This window comes from Lissotriton helveticus, chromosome 4_1, assembly GCF_964261635.1.
Source record: "Lissotriton helveticus chromosome 4_1, aLisHel1.1, whole genome shotgun sequence".
NCBI classification, from domain to species: Eukaryota; Metazoa; Chordata; class Amphibia; order Caudata; family Salamandridae; genus Lissotriton; species Lissotriton helveticus.
The window spans coordinates 712,033,333-712,049,864 of record NC_136063.1 but is presented as its reverse complement, the minus strand read 5'-3'; the positions used below and the strand labels follow the sequence as shown (position 1 = coordinate 712,049,864).

Below are 16,532 nucleotides of genomic sequence, written 5' to 3'. Positions count from 1 at the left end.
GAATGATGATCATGCAAGTTTATTCTGCATCTATAGCACATTACAGGTATTCAACACCTTAAGGAATAGATCAGCCATCTATTCAAACATTTACTTGACACTTCCCGTTATAAACTAAAGACAGATTTCAATATTGCCTACATAATCCTGCTGATAAAATATTGTTATTATAGTTGCAGTTCGACGGATGTCTGTTTGTGGAACATTTGGGGTGGACTTGGTGTGGGGTGCTATTGCTGCTCTGGGGCCTTAGTGCGTGTTTACTACAGTGCTGTTTTTGAAACAGTGTATCACCCAACAATGCTTCCTCTGTTTTCTGTCACCAGCTGCCGCGCTCCCTGGCTCCCTGTCTGTGAGTGTTACCAGTCCTATATTTCATCGCCTTAGATAGGCTTGTCTTTGGACCTTACCTTCCCCAGGACCACTGTCCCCGAATTCCTAGACCACACGCGTTTTATTAGGAGGACTCGTGGTGTGTCTTATTCTAAAAGAAAGCCTTTGGCATTTTAGAACACTACCCGTGTTGTCAGTTCAAAATCAGGGAACCTGCTGGGGCCATGCCCCCTCTGCCTTCATGTCTCACCTGCCTATGTGCTTCTCTCTGCCTCTGCGTCTCGCCATCCGTACTCTTAACTGAGCTGAATAGGCCCAACTCAGGTTTCCCCAATGAGTGATGCGTTCTGACATGGAGGGTGTGGTGAAGTGAGATTTTGACTGAACTGTGTTGTTGTATGGACAATGTAGTGGGCTGAGGTCATGGGTGGATGATAGGCTATGGTATGGGGAGTTGTTGTGATATGTTGTATAATGTGATAGTAGTGCAGTCGGCTGTTATCAAAGATAGTGCCAGGTGAAATGGTGTTGTCTGGTGGGTTTTAGTGGTTCATTGGAGGTTGTTATAGTGGAGTAATGGTGGTGTGGGGTGACATATCACCTTTACTCCACTAATCAGTGAGGTGTGATATTTGTGACGTGATATTGTTAGGTAACTTGTGGTGTGGTACAATACGTGGTATACTGTGACAAGGTAAGGCTTAGTGTGGTATGGCGAGATGGGTGCAATATAATGCTGTATTGTGTGTTGTTAGGTGGTGCTGGGTGGTGTGCTGTCAAGATATGCATTGAAAAGTGTTAATGTAAAGAATGCTGTGATATTCAGCAGGGTGTTTTGAATACAGTGGTGGGATCTGGCGTGATACATGTGCAATGGAGTGATGTATTCTGTGATTCCCTGTGGAGTTATGTGGTCTAATCTAGTATGATATGGCATGGAATAATGTGGTATAATTCAGTGTAATGAGGTGTTGCGTGGTGTATTGTGAGATGGAGTGATAACGTTTGTAATGGGGTAGTCTCAGATAGTGTGGTACAGTGTGGTGTATTGAGGCCCGGTGTAATTTGTTAAGGTGAAGTGTTACATGTGTGATGGAGTAAAGACAAACTGCTAGTGGGAGGTGTGGTGTCATGTGATATTGTGCGATTTTTGTGGCAAACCCTAAATTAACCTGTGCTCAACCCTCGGTTAGCATGACACAGAGCAGTCAGGGTTAATTCAGGAGCAATGTCTAAAGTATTTGTGCAACACTTCAAATAGTAACACAGTGAAAACACACCACAAATGGATCCCACAACAGAGTTACATGATTAGAGTAACTTTTAATAAATAAAACAAGACCAGAACAAGTATCCAATCGCTAGAACCGGAGATATTCAATTTTAGAGTAAAAATAGAGCCAAAAGGCGTAAGCGACAAATGTGGATATCTGGTCACACCAGGACTGGGACAAAGTCACTACTTCAGTCCAACAGCGATGGAATGTGGGCCGACTCCATGGACCCAGTTGGGCCTGCTGAACAAAAGTACCTTCAATCCTGATTTGAGGAGCGTTGCAAGTAAGAGTTTTGAAGATGCGTTGCTCACCCGAAGCGGAGAGTCGGTTCCAAGATGAGGCGAGGATTTTGTCTGAGGTCCTGTTGCATCGACGTCGAAGATCCCATTGACGAGGGCTTTTAATGCGAAGTCCAGAGTCAGGGATTTATCCCGCAGTCGGGGTGATAAGTTGGTTCTGAGAAGCTGCGATACGGAGTTCGTGTCGTTGTCGAGGCTGATGCCAGTGAGAGATGCGAGGGCTTGCACTGAGGATGCGTCACACATGGTTCCAAATGCAATGTATGCTGCAGCAGCAGATATGCATCACTTCTGACCAGGGTTGTGCCGTGAGCAGAGGAGATTCGTCGGTACCCCTGGATCCACAGAGGCTGGCGAAGTACCCAAAGCCCACTTCGAAGGGTCCAGGACTGGGGTGGCACCACATGTCAGGATTGACTCGCAGATGCCAGAGTCCAGGTGATGGTGCAAGGTTGTTGGAGCCTTCTGTCCCTTAGGCTCAAGTCAGGAGGCCAGTCAACTAGCCCTTGGTGTCACTCTGGGGTTCTCAAGGGATGTCGTTCCCTTCCTTCTCACCCAAGCAGGAGGGCAGCAGGCAGAAGGTTAGCATAGAAAAGTAGGAGTCCAGCAGAGTGCAGCCCAGCAGAGTGGCAGCCCTTCAGCAGCACAGCCGTCCTTTTTTCCTGGCAGAGTATCCACAGGTCCAGAAGAGTGCTGAAGTGGTGGTGTCTGAGGTCCAGTATTTATACCCAGTTGTGCCTTTGAAGTGGGAAGAAGCTTTTAGAGTTTTCCCTTTGAAGTCCTGAAATATCCTGCCTTCCCTGTCCTGACTCCAGACTAACTACAGGGGGTATGCAATCTTTTGTGTGGAGGCAGGACACAGCCTATTCAGGTGTCAGTGGGGCTGTGCCCAGCTCCTGCCTCCCATCCTGTCAGTGATGGCACCAATCCAGGAACACTTAAGTCCCCTATTGTGTGTGGCTGTCTAAGAGTAATACAAAAAGCCCAACCATCAGCTACATCCAGTGATGTGACCAGAGACAGACTACAGGAACTATATGGCTATTTTCTGAAAGTAAATATTCACAGAGTTTGATCCTGTAAGGCGTATTTGGAGGACGAATTCAAAAATACAATCAAAGCAAAGTGCCCCCCATTAGCCATAGACACAACATTTAATCAATTCATCACAACAGGAACACAAATCATATTGGCAATAACTCTTTTTTCAAAACATCAATTGTATTTAATTAGATTCTAGTTAACACACTCCCAAAAATATTTTTGGGACGAAATCAAGGAAACAAATTAAGCTCTTATGCACCCAAATAACATAAATACGCAACATATTCAGGTACATACATCACTTTGGGTCTAATATTTACATAAAACAGTGACATATATAAACTTCACACATATGAATTACAAGTGTTGAAACATGTTCAGGATATTGAGCCCAAGATATGGAGTGTATCACAAATTATTCGCCTTGTATACATAAGCACTCAATTTCCCATGGGAGAGAAGAGATAGATGCATTAGCAAGATTGTTTCCACCTTAAAAATATACATTCCAATTCATAATCAGTTCTTTCTGAAAAATGTGTTTAATTTCTCGGGGGGAGAGAAATTCCTCCGTACTCCTCTCATTAATTGTCGCTCACGCGTTTCGACCTCAATATAGGCAGGATATTACCTTTTGTGAGGTCATCATCAGGGCATATATATATTACTGTCTGGACACTAAGTCAAGCCAAGGAAAAGCTTCAATGGCTTTATGATTATTCACATATTCATTTTGTTACATATACACTTTATGAAGGATGATTTCCAATGTTCTCCATATAATCTTCTAAATCAAGGCTGGGGCTGAGAAAAAGTGTAAACCCCAAGGTAAGTAAAGTGCGCTTATATGAATGTACCCTTTACACACCAACACCCATGTGAGTTATTTTAATACACTCACCTACGGCTGGTATGATGTTGCTTTGGATACGGAAAGGGACAGTTATTTCTCTTTTTAGTTACCTGCACTGGTTTACATGGATGACTATTTTTCAGTGGAATGTATGTGGTTTATTCACTGTTTAAGGGATTCACCATTTCTATGGAACAGTGGCGTAAAGAAACTTGAGGCCCCACCCTGCAAATTACATGAAGGGGTCCCCCTCCAGACTCAGTCAAGGGCTCTCAGGCTACATGATGAGGGCCCACCTGGAGATTGGGGGCTATGTTATGCCACTGCTGTGAAATCATTTCAGTGTCTGGCTACTCTGTATCACCTTAGTCTGTTCATGTGGGTACACACGCTTGTGGGACTTCAAATCATTCATCAGTGTGTTGGCATTCAGAGAGTCGACACGCTCACCTGTTTTATCGTTTTTGAGCGGAAGTCATCTACAAGCTAAAGCATGCTGGGAAATGTAGTCTTCAAGCAGTGCTTAAAGGAACTTTATGTCCTCAACTCATGGATGATTCACCTGGTCCTGAAATACTTAATTGTAGGAGCGTGCTCTATTTGTGCGCCCATTATGAGACAGAAAAACACACTTGGGCATCCAATAGTTTTTAAATCTCGCTGAACATCTTCAGTAGGATGTTTTAGGAACATATTTCTGAGGCCAAGAGAATCACAATTTTTGAAAATATATTGCTGAGGTCAGACCTCATTTAATCCAGGTTTAGCCATCCATAGTTTCATAATAATAAATGTCTCTTGCCTCAGTTGGGCTGAATCCCCATATGGTTGCACTTGTACTTTTCATTTTAAATCTGAAATTGCATGACTACATTGCAGAAAATGATACCAAGTTAGTTGATATTGTGCCGCACCTAATTTGCGATTTATGTTGACAGACGGGATATTATACTTCCTTTTTGGTCTTTCCAATATCAGCTTTTAGGAAGGGGCAACGTATGCAATATATAACATTTATTGATTTACAATTTGTGAATTCACTATGTTTGATTGCAATGTTGTACTATGTGAACTCAGTTCCCTCACTAGTGTTACCACATACAATACAGTTGCCGTATTTATGATGGCCAAGAACTGGTGGAGATCACAGGAAACATCTAAGATTCCATTGAGGTCTGAGTTTTTAGGTTGAGTCATGGCAGCATGCATGCGCTGTCTGTAAGACCTGATGTAATTGATAAAACCACTCTATTCCTGCCTCCTGCTTACGATTAGTTCATGTCAATGTCTTTTTTGCTACCTCCTGTCAGGCTCCCGCGGGCAATAGCTCAGTTCCTATGAAGGCTCAGGAGCACCAGTAAAGTACAGTGTACTTACATTTTCCTTCATTATCGCCTATGTGTGAGAACTTTTTTTTTATCTTTGATGCTTTTGGCTCGTCGCTGTTTCTGATCGTTTTGATTCCCCTTCTGCTTTGTGTAGTCAAAGAGCCTTACTTAACACTTGACTCTCCTGAGGACGACATCAAAAAGTCGTAATTTAAGCATTCAAACTTTCTCAAACTGATTTAATTCAGAATGCTAAATATAGAAAGTGCAGCCTACTCTAGTCTGCGTGGTGTTGCGGGGCCAGGGCTAACAGGCAGCCAGAATATTAAGTGCCGGAACACCAGACATAGTGTACAGGTAAATGTGCCCCTTTATGTATACCCTCAGCCATGCCCAGCTTTGAGGGTTAAGGTTTGTTACTGTCATGAGCACGATTCAGGTAGCGCACGGTCTATAGTTGGGAACGCTTCACTGAGTAATTCCGTTCATTTCACAGCAAACTACATTTCCGGTGTCGGAAATTCTTCGTCCACGCCGGGTCTCCTGCTGCGGTTCCTGGTTCAGCAGTGCTGTCCGGTAAGGGTGCTCTGCACCAATCTTTGTTCTTCCCTGGCAACCTCCTTTGGTGAGCGTCCTGCTCATGTGGAGGCTGGCTAGTTTCTTGGATTGTTAAATCGGCCGGTATTTTCGACAGGCGGAGAGGGTGCTCGCAGTTCCTTGAGGTATTCGGCCTGCATTGTCGGCCAGCGGGGGGTTCACTTGATTCCTTGCTGCCATATCCTTCATTGGTTCAAACCCTTTCGATCTTTTGTACTTTTTCTTCCCGCATTACTTACTGTACTTCGGTGTAAGACGTATTACACAGGAAGTAATAATTTTATACTTTCTAAATGGATCACCAAAGCTTTACAAAGGGATAAAGTTTCTCATGTTGACTTACCTGTCCTGTGGCTGAGGTTACACAGGAATGTGTATTGTGAATTACGTGGAGTTTGATAAGTATTGTAACAAGTATTATTCTAGCTCTATTTGTAACAGGGGTTAATACTAGTGGTAGAGGTCTACGCTCTATCCCTGTGAAGTTCAATGGAGTTTAGATAATGGTAGGTTCATGTGTACGTTTGGTGCAAGGTTGTTAATATGTTTTGTTCCTATAGAAAAAGACTGAGCTCATGAGTACGTAGCTATATGTTCTTTTGTATTCTTGCAGTTATAAATAACAAGTACCCGCCACACAGAAGGCACCACCTTCTATCCAAGCGCCAACCTCTACAAGGGTTACTCATTTTGTTTTACAGGTATAAGAGGTGTCCTACCCCTACAGGGTCTGTTATTACCTATATGTATTCCATGATTTGACAGAGAAGGAGTAGGAGGTGTTTATCTGTGTGTCTTTTCTTGTTACAGATCTCCCTCCTTGCTGTTCCCTTCCTTTCCTTCCCCCACTTGATCCTTCCGATGACCTGTTCCATAACGGCTTTTCAGGCTTGGTTAGATCTAGAGGTGGACCATTCCTAGCTACAAACCGATCCTGAGGACTGACCCCTGTTACAGTTACAACCGGGTCTGGGTATGACAACCCGGTGGTTCACTACAGCTGTATAAAATAAAAATGAAAACTAAACCTTACATTACTCCATATTTTGAGGCTGATTAGTGAAAATAGTCTTTATCAATGCAACTTAGTAAAGAGACGGTAAAACATACCCCTTTCAACATTGCCACTTTGTATACCGTAAAGCAGAGGCTATTCATGTTTCTACCTGCTTGTAGTCCGTGTTCTGCATCAGAGTAATACTGTCTCCACTGGTGTGCGTTCAGTGCTGCTGTCAAGTGATATCCCCGGGGTGGCTCCTAAGTCAAATTAGCTTTCTGGTTTGTTTCGGTGTTACTTTCTAATCTACTGACAGTTCAAGCTCTTTACTTGCTTGTTGGGATGTAGCTCTTATTGACACATGCACTTTTTTTATGGATATGTTGGTCAGTAGTTTCATCAGCAGCCTTTCATCCCTCTCAGAGCACCACTCATTGCCTCCTCCTCCTCCTGTTGCGCTGTGCTTCCTCCCCTAGAACTTCCTAAGGTGCCACTAGGAACCTGGTGATGGATGAATGTCTCCTATGCAGCTTTGGCAGTCGTTGCTCACAAGGTCCTGCTGCTGAACCCCCTCGCTGGTCTTGTCCAGTCCTCTCTATACACTAAGGGCTCAGGACGTCCCTCTGTAATGGACATAAAGGAGGGGAGGCAAGAGGCTAGCTGCAGCTCTCCTCGCTCGCCCACTAGCATTGGCCTTCCCTTCTGCGTTCTGCCTCCGCCAGATTAATTTGTTTCAGAGCAGCAGCTGGTCAGCCGCTCAGCACCCCACCCGGCCTCTACTCCCCAACCTGGACCTGCTATTTGTGCCGCTGACAAGAAATGCTCAGTAGCACCAGCATTTATGGTAGGCACTTTTAAACACCCCATATTCTATGTATCAATATAACATATGCAGTGTGTTTTTTTGCATGTGGAGTTCTAAAGGCAACTGAACTGTTTTCCCAGACTATCAGTATGTTAAACTTTTGGGTGTCCATTTTCATGTGATGTTTACTTGTCTAGCTACATATACAATTAGATGCAAAACCCGAATTTCTCGAACCAGATCCACTTTAAAACAAGCATTTGCAATGCAATATGTCTCACATTACTAAAAGTTTGACCTATTGGCATTGAATTATTGTTTGCAACGCCAATAGGTCAAACTTTCCATAATGCGAGCCCTATTGCTTGCAAATGCTTGTTCTGTATTGGAATAGACTGGTCTGTCTTTCAGGTCCCTATTACTTTTCAAGGCAAATAAATGCTCCTCTTTGAAGGGGTTCAGTGTTGAGACTATATTCCTGTGCTTTTGGGTAACTTTCCTAACATCCTTCGTACTTGAAGTAAAAGTTATTACACATACTATTCTATCCAGCGCTTTGTTCTCTGTAGGCTCTAGGAGAGAGTCATGTGGTATATACCAGGCCCTCTTCATTGCTCGTTTCAGGAGTCAATGTGGATATTGATGTTCTTTTAACTTAGACATTAATAACTCAGCATTATAAAAAAAGTCCTCCTTCTTTGAGCAATTTCTTCTGATCCACTAAAATTGGCTATAAGGTAAATTATCCTTTAGATTTCTCTGATAGTGGCTTGAATAATGTAGGAGTGTATTCCTATCGGTTTCTTTTGTATAGAGAGTAGTGAAGATGTTACCTTCCTCCTGTTTAATGGTAAGATCCCCAAAATTAATTTCATCCTTGCTCCAGTGTGATGTAAATATTATATCTGCTGTCCTGTTGTTAAGCCAGTCTACTAATGTTTGAAGATGGTCTTCTCCACCTCTCCAGATCTTGAATATATATTCTGTAAATCGCTTCCAAATTCTGATGTTATTTCTGAAAGGATTTTCTCCATGTATCCATTTTGCTTCATATTTCACCATAACCATGACAGCCTTTTTCGGTGCGAGAGGACAGCCCATACCGGCTTCCCTTCAATTGCACATTAAATTCAGTGTTAAAGGTAAACAAACGGGGCCGTGGCCATGGCCATGATGGCAACCAGAATGCACCTAGAGTAAAAGAACTCCATGTCGCAAGCCTGCCCAGATTCCTCCCTGCACAGTGGGTGGTCCAAGATTAGCGAAGACCCACCTGGATCAGCCCCACTGGTACCAACATTGGGCTGGGACTTTTTGCAGTGCGATGCCAACTGGGAAGAGACAGCGACCTACAAGGGGACCGAGCAGTGACCTATTGTACCACCCACCACCTGACCACTGCATCTGCAGCGCAACTGATTCTCCACGGCTGTGCCGCGACAACAGCACCAAGGATCATGTTGCAGCTTCTCCCCTGTGGACCACACGGCAATCAGGAAAGCTGTGAGTCCTTAGACCGCGCGAGCATGCACCAGCTGCTCTATGGTGTGCGCTGAGGTGGAGCCTACCCTTCCACTTGCGATGCCTGAGGTGCCCTGTCTTCCAGGAAAGCTTATAAGACTGAGAAAGCATAGGCTGCCTGACATACATTCTTTCTCCAATGGAAAATGACTGGACGGGTGGCCCAGAGATATTGGCTTCAGATCAAGGCCCCAATAATCATTTACTGTTCAACGGGCCATTCACTGGACTCCCTGGACTGACAGGCCCTGTCCACCCAGCCCTTAGCCTCAAGTATATCTGGCATGTGCCACAAATGTTTAGGAGGATTAAGGGTGTGAAGAATTGAGAAGGACACACAGTACGGGGAGCTTGTGGTTTAGTGGAAGGAGGAAGTGGTGGAGGCCCCTGCGATAGGTACCCTCCCCCAGATGCTGACCCCACAGTTTTAAACAGGTAGTGTCGCCTCATATGAGTTAACGTTGACGACCAAGGTGAAAGGGCTTGGATCTACATTTCTTTGACCGGAGGACTTAATGTGGTGCAGATAAACTCTGTGCTCTTTGACCTTGTTGGGACCTCCTGCTCTGTGGTGTATGTCCTTTCCAGGAATGAACATGGCGAAGCAGCACCCCAACAAATGCAGCACTGAAGGAGGCGAGCTGCACCTGTCCCCCATCTCACCCAATGGAGAGAGTGCGGGGAGCCTCCCTGTCCGTCGGACAGGCACAAGGGGAATGGTTTGATTGATTTGCTTGTACCATCAAATGTATGAAAAACTCTCTGGAGCTCAAATTGGAGGCGCTGGTTATTAACATAGGTCTTTTGCGGGCTGATCAAGCCAACCATAGGGATACGTTGGAGGAGCATGAAACTATGCTTGTGAAGATATACCCTGCAATGCTGGAGATGCAATCCCATACCAAACTTTGCAGGAAGAGGTTTGCCACTTATGTGACAGAGCAAAGAACGCGGAAAGCCAGTCACACCAAAATATTATCCAACTGGTGGGCCTCCCAGAAGGAGCGGAAGGCCCTAATATGGAACTATTTTTAGAGGACTGGCTACTACATATAGTACTGGGGGCAAGATATCTACATTCTTTTCCATGGAAAGGGCCCATAGGGTCCCGGGTCATGCCCCTCCCCCCCCTTTTCCCCCCTTGGCTAGTGGTATCTTTTCAATTATAGAGACCGAGACCACTTCCTGCAGGTTCCAATATCCAAAGACCTTTGGAGAATGAACAAAGGGCTGGTGAACATTTATCCAGACTATGCTGCAGAAGTGCAGAGACTTACGGGGTCCTTCATGCCGGTCAAGCTGTCATTGCAGCATCTGGGGCTAAAATACTCCCTCATGTTTCCAGTCAAACTATGGGTAGTGGAGGCCCGAGACAAAGCCCGTGCAGGCACCCAGGAGCAAGCCGACTAGTGAACAGGCAACACATGAACATGCTATACTAATCTGGAGTCTTGGCACAGCATGTCTTAATTGTTCTCTAGCCCTGTGACTGTTTCACCTGAGTGGGGGATGGCACTCACCCTGGAGCTCATACCTTCAATTTGGTCCTGAATTTACCCCAGTGACGTCCGATCAAGTTATATGAGACCCTGGGCCGGCATCTTGATTTATGTAATCTTCTCACCAAAGTTTTGGGTTGGTGTGTTGTGAGATTCTCCCTGCTATGTCTGGACTAACACATATGTAATAACTGCATGCTGGCTTCTTATAGTCACCTGACTATCAAACTGTTGCATGGATCCCCCGATTTCAGATGGAACGAATAGTTTGGTTACTTGTTATGGTTGCTATATAACAGTAACGGTCCCGACCAGGGAAGGGAACTTGTGGTATTTGTTCTGAGTTTACACAATGAGGAGCTATGGTATCATGAGACTGTCACAATATGGGGGCCATCACTGGGCTTCATGGGGGTTCAGCTAGCAAGGAAGAAGTGGGCTGGAATATAGACACAAAATGACAGTACGCCTATCTGAACAAATACCAACATACCATATTATCTCCTGCAATATTCTAGGAATGGTCATCGCTACACGTCACCATATGACCCTCTCCTATTTGCGATGTAGGTGGACACATATTGCTTTATTACAAGAAACACACATGATCGCCCCAGAACTAAACTGCAGTGGAAATGGAGAGGCCAAATCATTGGGACTTCCTACTTGGCAATGGGGGGGGTTCTTATTTATGTGGTTCTACTGTTCCCGCTGACAACCAGCTGCGAAGTAGTGGATCCAGAGGGCAATTTGAAGTGGTGGAGAGGACGCTAAATGGGGCACCAATTGCTTTATTGGCACTCAATGCACCCAACAGTAACCAGAAGCAGTTTATAACACAATTATCTCCCACAAAATTACAGAACCTAGAGCCACTCTGCCTATTAGGTGGGGACTTCAATAATATAAGCTACATAAGCTACATATCCCTAGACATGCCACATCCCCTCGCAGGGTATGGCAGTGATTAGAGAGGTCTGCGCCTTCAGGGACTGGTTCAAAAGACTGACATCTACAAGACATCTGGCAGTCCATGCATTCAAACCACTAGAGAATAGACAAATACTCCTTTCTCACCCTGTACAAAAACTACATACAAGAATAGATTTACTTCTAGACAACCCCTCCATGATGTCTCAGGTTCTGTGCTCCAAATACCTGGGCAGCATGCTGTCTGAACACAACCCTCTTAAATTGGCAGTACATTGGGCAGACCGTGAACGTCAATACCCACTTGGAATTTGTACACACCAGCACTACAAGACGGAGGATACAGCAACACCATATGTACACATTATTAATTATTTTGAGGAGAAAGCTTCCAGCACGGGATGGATTGGGATGCCTTTAATATCATTGTACGGGTTCTGTGCATCAAAACCTCATATGGGATGTGAGGCACATTGCAGAAACAACTGATTGATATTGAATGTGCTACAAGGGTAGCAGATGTCTGGCAGGGATGGGGTAGGGAGTGAAGAGGAGGTCAGTCCCCTCAGGAGGGAACACAGGGAGGCGGAGGCCAGACTCAGAAAACTAGATTATGCACAGTATGTGGCCAGGCAACATACAGAGGGGAACAGAGTGGGGTAGGTATTGACATGGCTCCTGAATTCTGCTTTCCCTAAACCCCACATAAACACTATTAGATCCCAAACTGAGGAAATCTTGAGCACCCAGACTGACATCAATTAGGCGTTTTTTGAATATTACATCACACTTTATCAGGAGGAACTGTGTGACAAGGGGGCCCCTCATTGCAGGAATATATGGACAACCTACCCTTCCCACGACTTGATCCCTTATAGCATCACACCCTAGATAAACAGCTGATTGTGGAGGAAGTCCACTTAGTAATTGACTAGATGGCATGCAATAAAAATCCTAGGATGGATGAACCCATGGTGGAGTTTTACTCCACTTACAAGTCACTCTATCTCCGAAACTTCTTTGGGTGTACCAACAGGCTAAGGACGAGGGCACACTCCCACTGTCTAAGCAAAATGCGATGATAGTAGTCCTGCCCAAACCGGGATCTGACCTGTTTGAAGTGCACTGATACAGACCTCTATCCCTTCTGAATACGGACTATAAGATCCTCTGGAAGGTCATTGCCAATAGACTTTTGCCATACCTCCCCACTCTGGTTCAGCATGACCAGAACGGTTTTATCTCAGGAAGAAATATATTCCTAAATTTCGGACATCTCTATCGACTCAATGAAATAGACCCACAGGTGACACAACCGCACACAGCTCTTTCTCTTTGCATTGCGAAGGCATATGACACCCCAGACTGGCCCTACTTGATGGAAGTGTTAAAGAGAATGGAGCTTGGCCCAGTGATATTGGGCTGGATATCCCTGCTCTACACAACTCCAGTGTCATGGGTCTGAACGGGCAGAGAGATATCGGCCGCATATAGAATACACAGGAGCACTAGAAAGGGCTGTCCACTTTCACTGATCATTTGCACATTGGCTCTGGAGCCACTTGCGTGCTTATTTCGCCTACAGGGCCCACAGTGGGGTATCCTCAGGGATCTAACCTGGGACGCTGTCTCACTGAATGGTCACGACAAGTTGGTGTACCTCTGGGATGTGAATAAAGATCTTCCCTGGGTGATGGATGCCCTTAAGGATTTCGATAAGGCCTCAGGCCTAAAACTGAACTGGGCAAAGTCCTGCTTATTCTCTGTGCACTGCCTCATGTAGACAGAGCAGGGCCCATTGCCCAATCTGCCGGTGGAATGGCACCCTGACACCTTCCAGTACATGGAAGAAAACATCTACCACATGATGATGACTTTATACAGGAAAATCTGTGAACTGTGGTGGCCGGCGTCTACAGCTCAATGGCGTTTTGGAACTCATTACTGCTCTCACCAATGGGCAGAGTGCCTATTACAAAAATTCTGATATTATCCAGACTATTGTACCACTTCTTGGCCCTCCCGGTTTGCCTACAGAGGCGCTTTTTCCCCGACTTGGACTCCTTCCTCCCTCACCTGATTTGGGGGCCTGGTCGGAAGAGGGTGGCACTTGGTAAACTCTGTACCCCACTAGAGTGTGGAGGCCTAGGATCCCCAAACTATGAGCTGTATTACGCAGCTGCACAGCTGCAATGACTGATGCACTGGCACTGGAACAGCCCCAGCCCAGAGAGGTTGTTCATTCAGAGGGACTTAGGGGGCTGCCTTACAGCAGACTGGATCATGGACCACCGGCGGGCCGCACGTCAAACTGGTCACTTAGTTAGCACAGTTAAGCATTGCTGGCACACTTATATTCAACTTACACAGCACCTGCCTCCTTACTCGCCGAACAAGCCAATGTGTGCATTGTTGTCTCTACGCTTAGTGGCTGAGTAGCACAACACCAGAGCCTGGAGAGAAGTCAGCCTCACAATGCTCAGCGACCTGTATGTGTATAAAACCTTACTGTCCTTTCAGGAAATTATCAATCAATATGACCAGGAGGAGGGACAATTCCTGTCATACAACGCACTGTCTGCCGCGGTGGGTGCACTGTGGGGGCCCAATTAAACAGAGTCTGACCCCTTCCCGCCTTTATATAACCTGCTCATCAATGGCCACAATAGGCATGCAGCTACAACAATTTATAGAGCCTTGATAGACACCTATGTTACAAATGTTACGACTCTAAAAACAGGTGGGCTACTTTGCTGGTCTAGACCTTACAGATAGACAGTGGGTTACTGCACTCGGTCAGGTACATAGGGTGGCCAGGAACAGCTGCCTTAAATACACTCAATTCAACTATCTGCACAGGAAATACCTTACTCCTGTTCGCATTAATCAAATGTTTCTGACGGCGACCCCTGTGTGCCCCGTTGCCCATGCCTGAAGGCAGATTTCCATCACATGGTATGGACCTGCCCCATCATCGGGTCATCCACACTAACAGAAATAACTACTGGTTAACCCCCTGTGGTGCGTCCTGGGAATCACAGCGCGTACATGCAAAAATAAACACGCTATAAAGTTCATTGACTTAGCATATGTCCTAGCAAAAAGGCATATTACAATGGCTTGGAAATCTCGGGCTACAAGACCTGCTAAAATGGGCAAAAGCAGAGGTCGCGGCCTGGCACACACAGATATCATACCAGAGGGATGCACCACAATTAGACGCATTGGACACATATCTGGGAAAACTATCAGTTAAGGCTGACATCAGACCTCCATGAAACCCACCCTCCTTCCAACCTCAAGGGACTTTCTTGTTGAAGCCCACAATATCCTACCCAATCCCCCAACAGCGCTGGATGTATGTAAGTTACATGCCCCATAGATTTGCAGAGATAGGTTGTCATGTCCCCCCACACTGCCCCCTTCCCCCTAATTTGTGGATGCACAGTAGGATCATCAGTATTCCTCCCCACACCACCAAGGCTGGTGTGCCGCCTCTGCCGCATACGTAGCAAATTAGCTCCTCAGTTCTCAAGTTGTAAAGTTCCAGCCCCTATTGGGCTACTTGACAGACTAGTGGTGATGGACTCCTTTCAAAGGATACATATTGATACTGCACCCGCTAGGTAGAGTGTGCTACTTAAAGACGTGTTGGATAGACATTGGAAATGTACTGTACTGTTATGAAATTCTTGTCATCAACACAGTTTGCCATTAGCTCATGACTAACCTCTACCTGCTGAATATTCGTACTATTTGACTTCGAATGATTGCTTCACCAGTCCGATGTGTATGCTTATACCACCAATAAAGACTTATTTGGAAAAAAGTACAAGAAATGACTTTTCAAACAAATGTGTGTCAAGTCTACAATGAACCACGTGGGCACTTCATAAGGACGTGGTCCATTTTCCAAAAAATACTCCAGACCAGCATCTACAGGAATATTGGTATATAAGCTGGAGATGTCAAGAGTAACAAACAGATCCTTTTCATCATTGAATTCCATTTGATTCAATTTACTCAACACATCCGTGGGATCTATGAGGTAACTAAGTATGTGATGAATTAAAGGTTTATAGAAAATATTGACATATTTTGCTTGGGGTTGCAGTATTGTATTTAACCCAGATATTATTGAAAGACCTGGCAATAGAGGACTTTATGTATCTTCGGTGATATATACAACACTGGAGTCCTTGGGTGTATATTTAAAAAGGAATGTGTTTTCTTTTTCAGTTAGCCAGTCTCCATTGAACCCTGTCTCAATTGATCTATTTATCTAATTTATAATGGAAGATGATGGGTCGCCTGCAATTTTTCTATAGTGAGATTCTTTTTTAAGTTGGTGACAAATGTCATTCTCATGCTTTGCTCTGCCGATCATGACAATGGCTCCACCTTTATCCGCGGGCTTAACGATTATTTCAAGGTCATCCTTTAGTCTATTCAGTGCCAATCGTTCTTCTTTCTGAAGATTGTGTTTGATATATCTTTTTTTAACTTAATTTCGATCCAGTTCACGTAGAATGGTTTTCTCAAATGTTATTAATTTAAAGTCATACTGTTCATAGGTAGAAACAAGCATTTGCAATTGAATAGTTCTCACATTACTGAAACTTTGAGCTATTGGCGTTGCAAATAATATTGCAAAGCCAATAGCTCAAACTTTCAGTAATGTGAGACCTACTGCATTGTAAATGCTTGTTTAACATATCTACACTACTAGCTGTGATTCATAACACATGACCATATGATATTTTGTGAAGCTGATTTGTTTACCGATATGTCATAAAAGTACACTGGCCACTCTGATTCCAATTCTGCACCTTTTTATGCACTGCACCAAGTAAGGCATTATGACACAATGCTTACAGGGCAGTCAATCTAGGCAGGGATCCATGCAGTATTATGTCAGTACCTGGTGCATTCTCCTACTTCTTTCTTTGTTTTCTCTTCCTCTTGCCGTCGCCATTTTCACTCTCAGAATCCACAGAAGATGCCATGCTGCTTGCAAAAAGACACAATTGTAACATCTGACCCCACGTA

General features: G+C 44.7%; 1 protein-coding gene across 3 annotated transcripts in view; it reads right to left on the bottom strand.

Annotated features, from left to right (window-relative positions):
- The window catches only part of NOL4 (nucleolar protein 4), a 591,044-nt gene that overhangs the window by 87,231 nt on the left and 487,281 nt on the right, over positions 1-16,532 (bottom strand). The window lies entirely within an intron of this gene.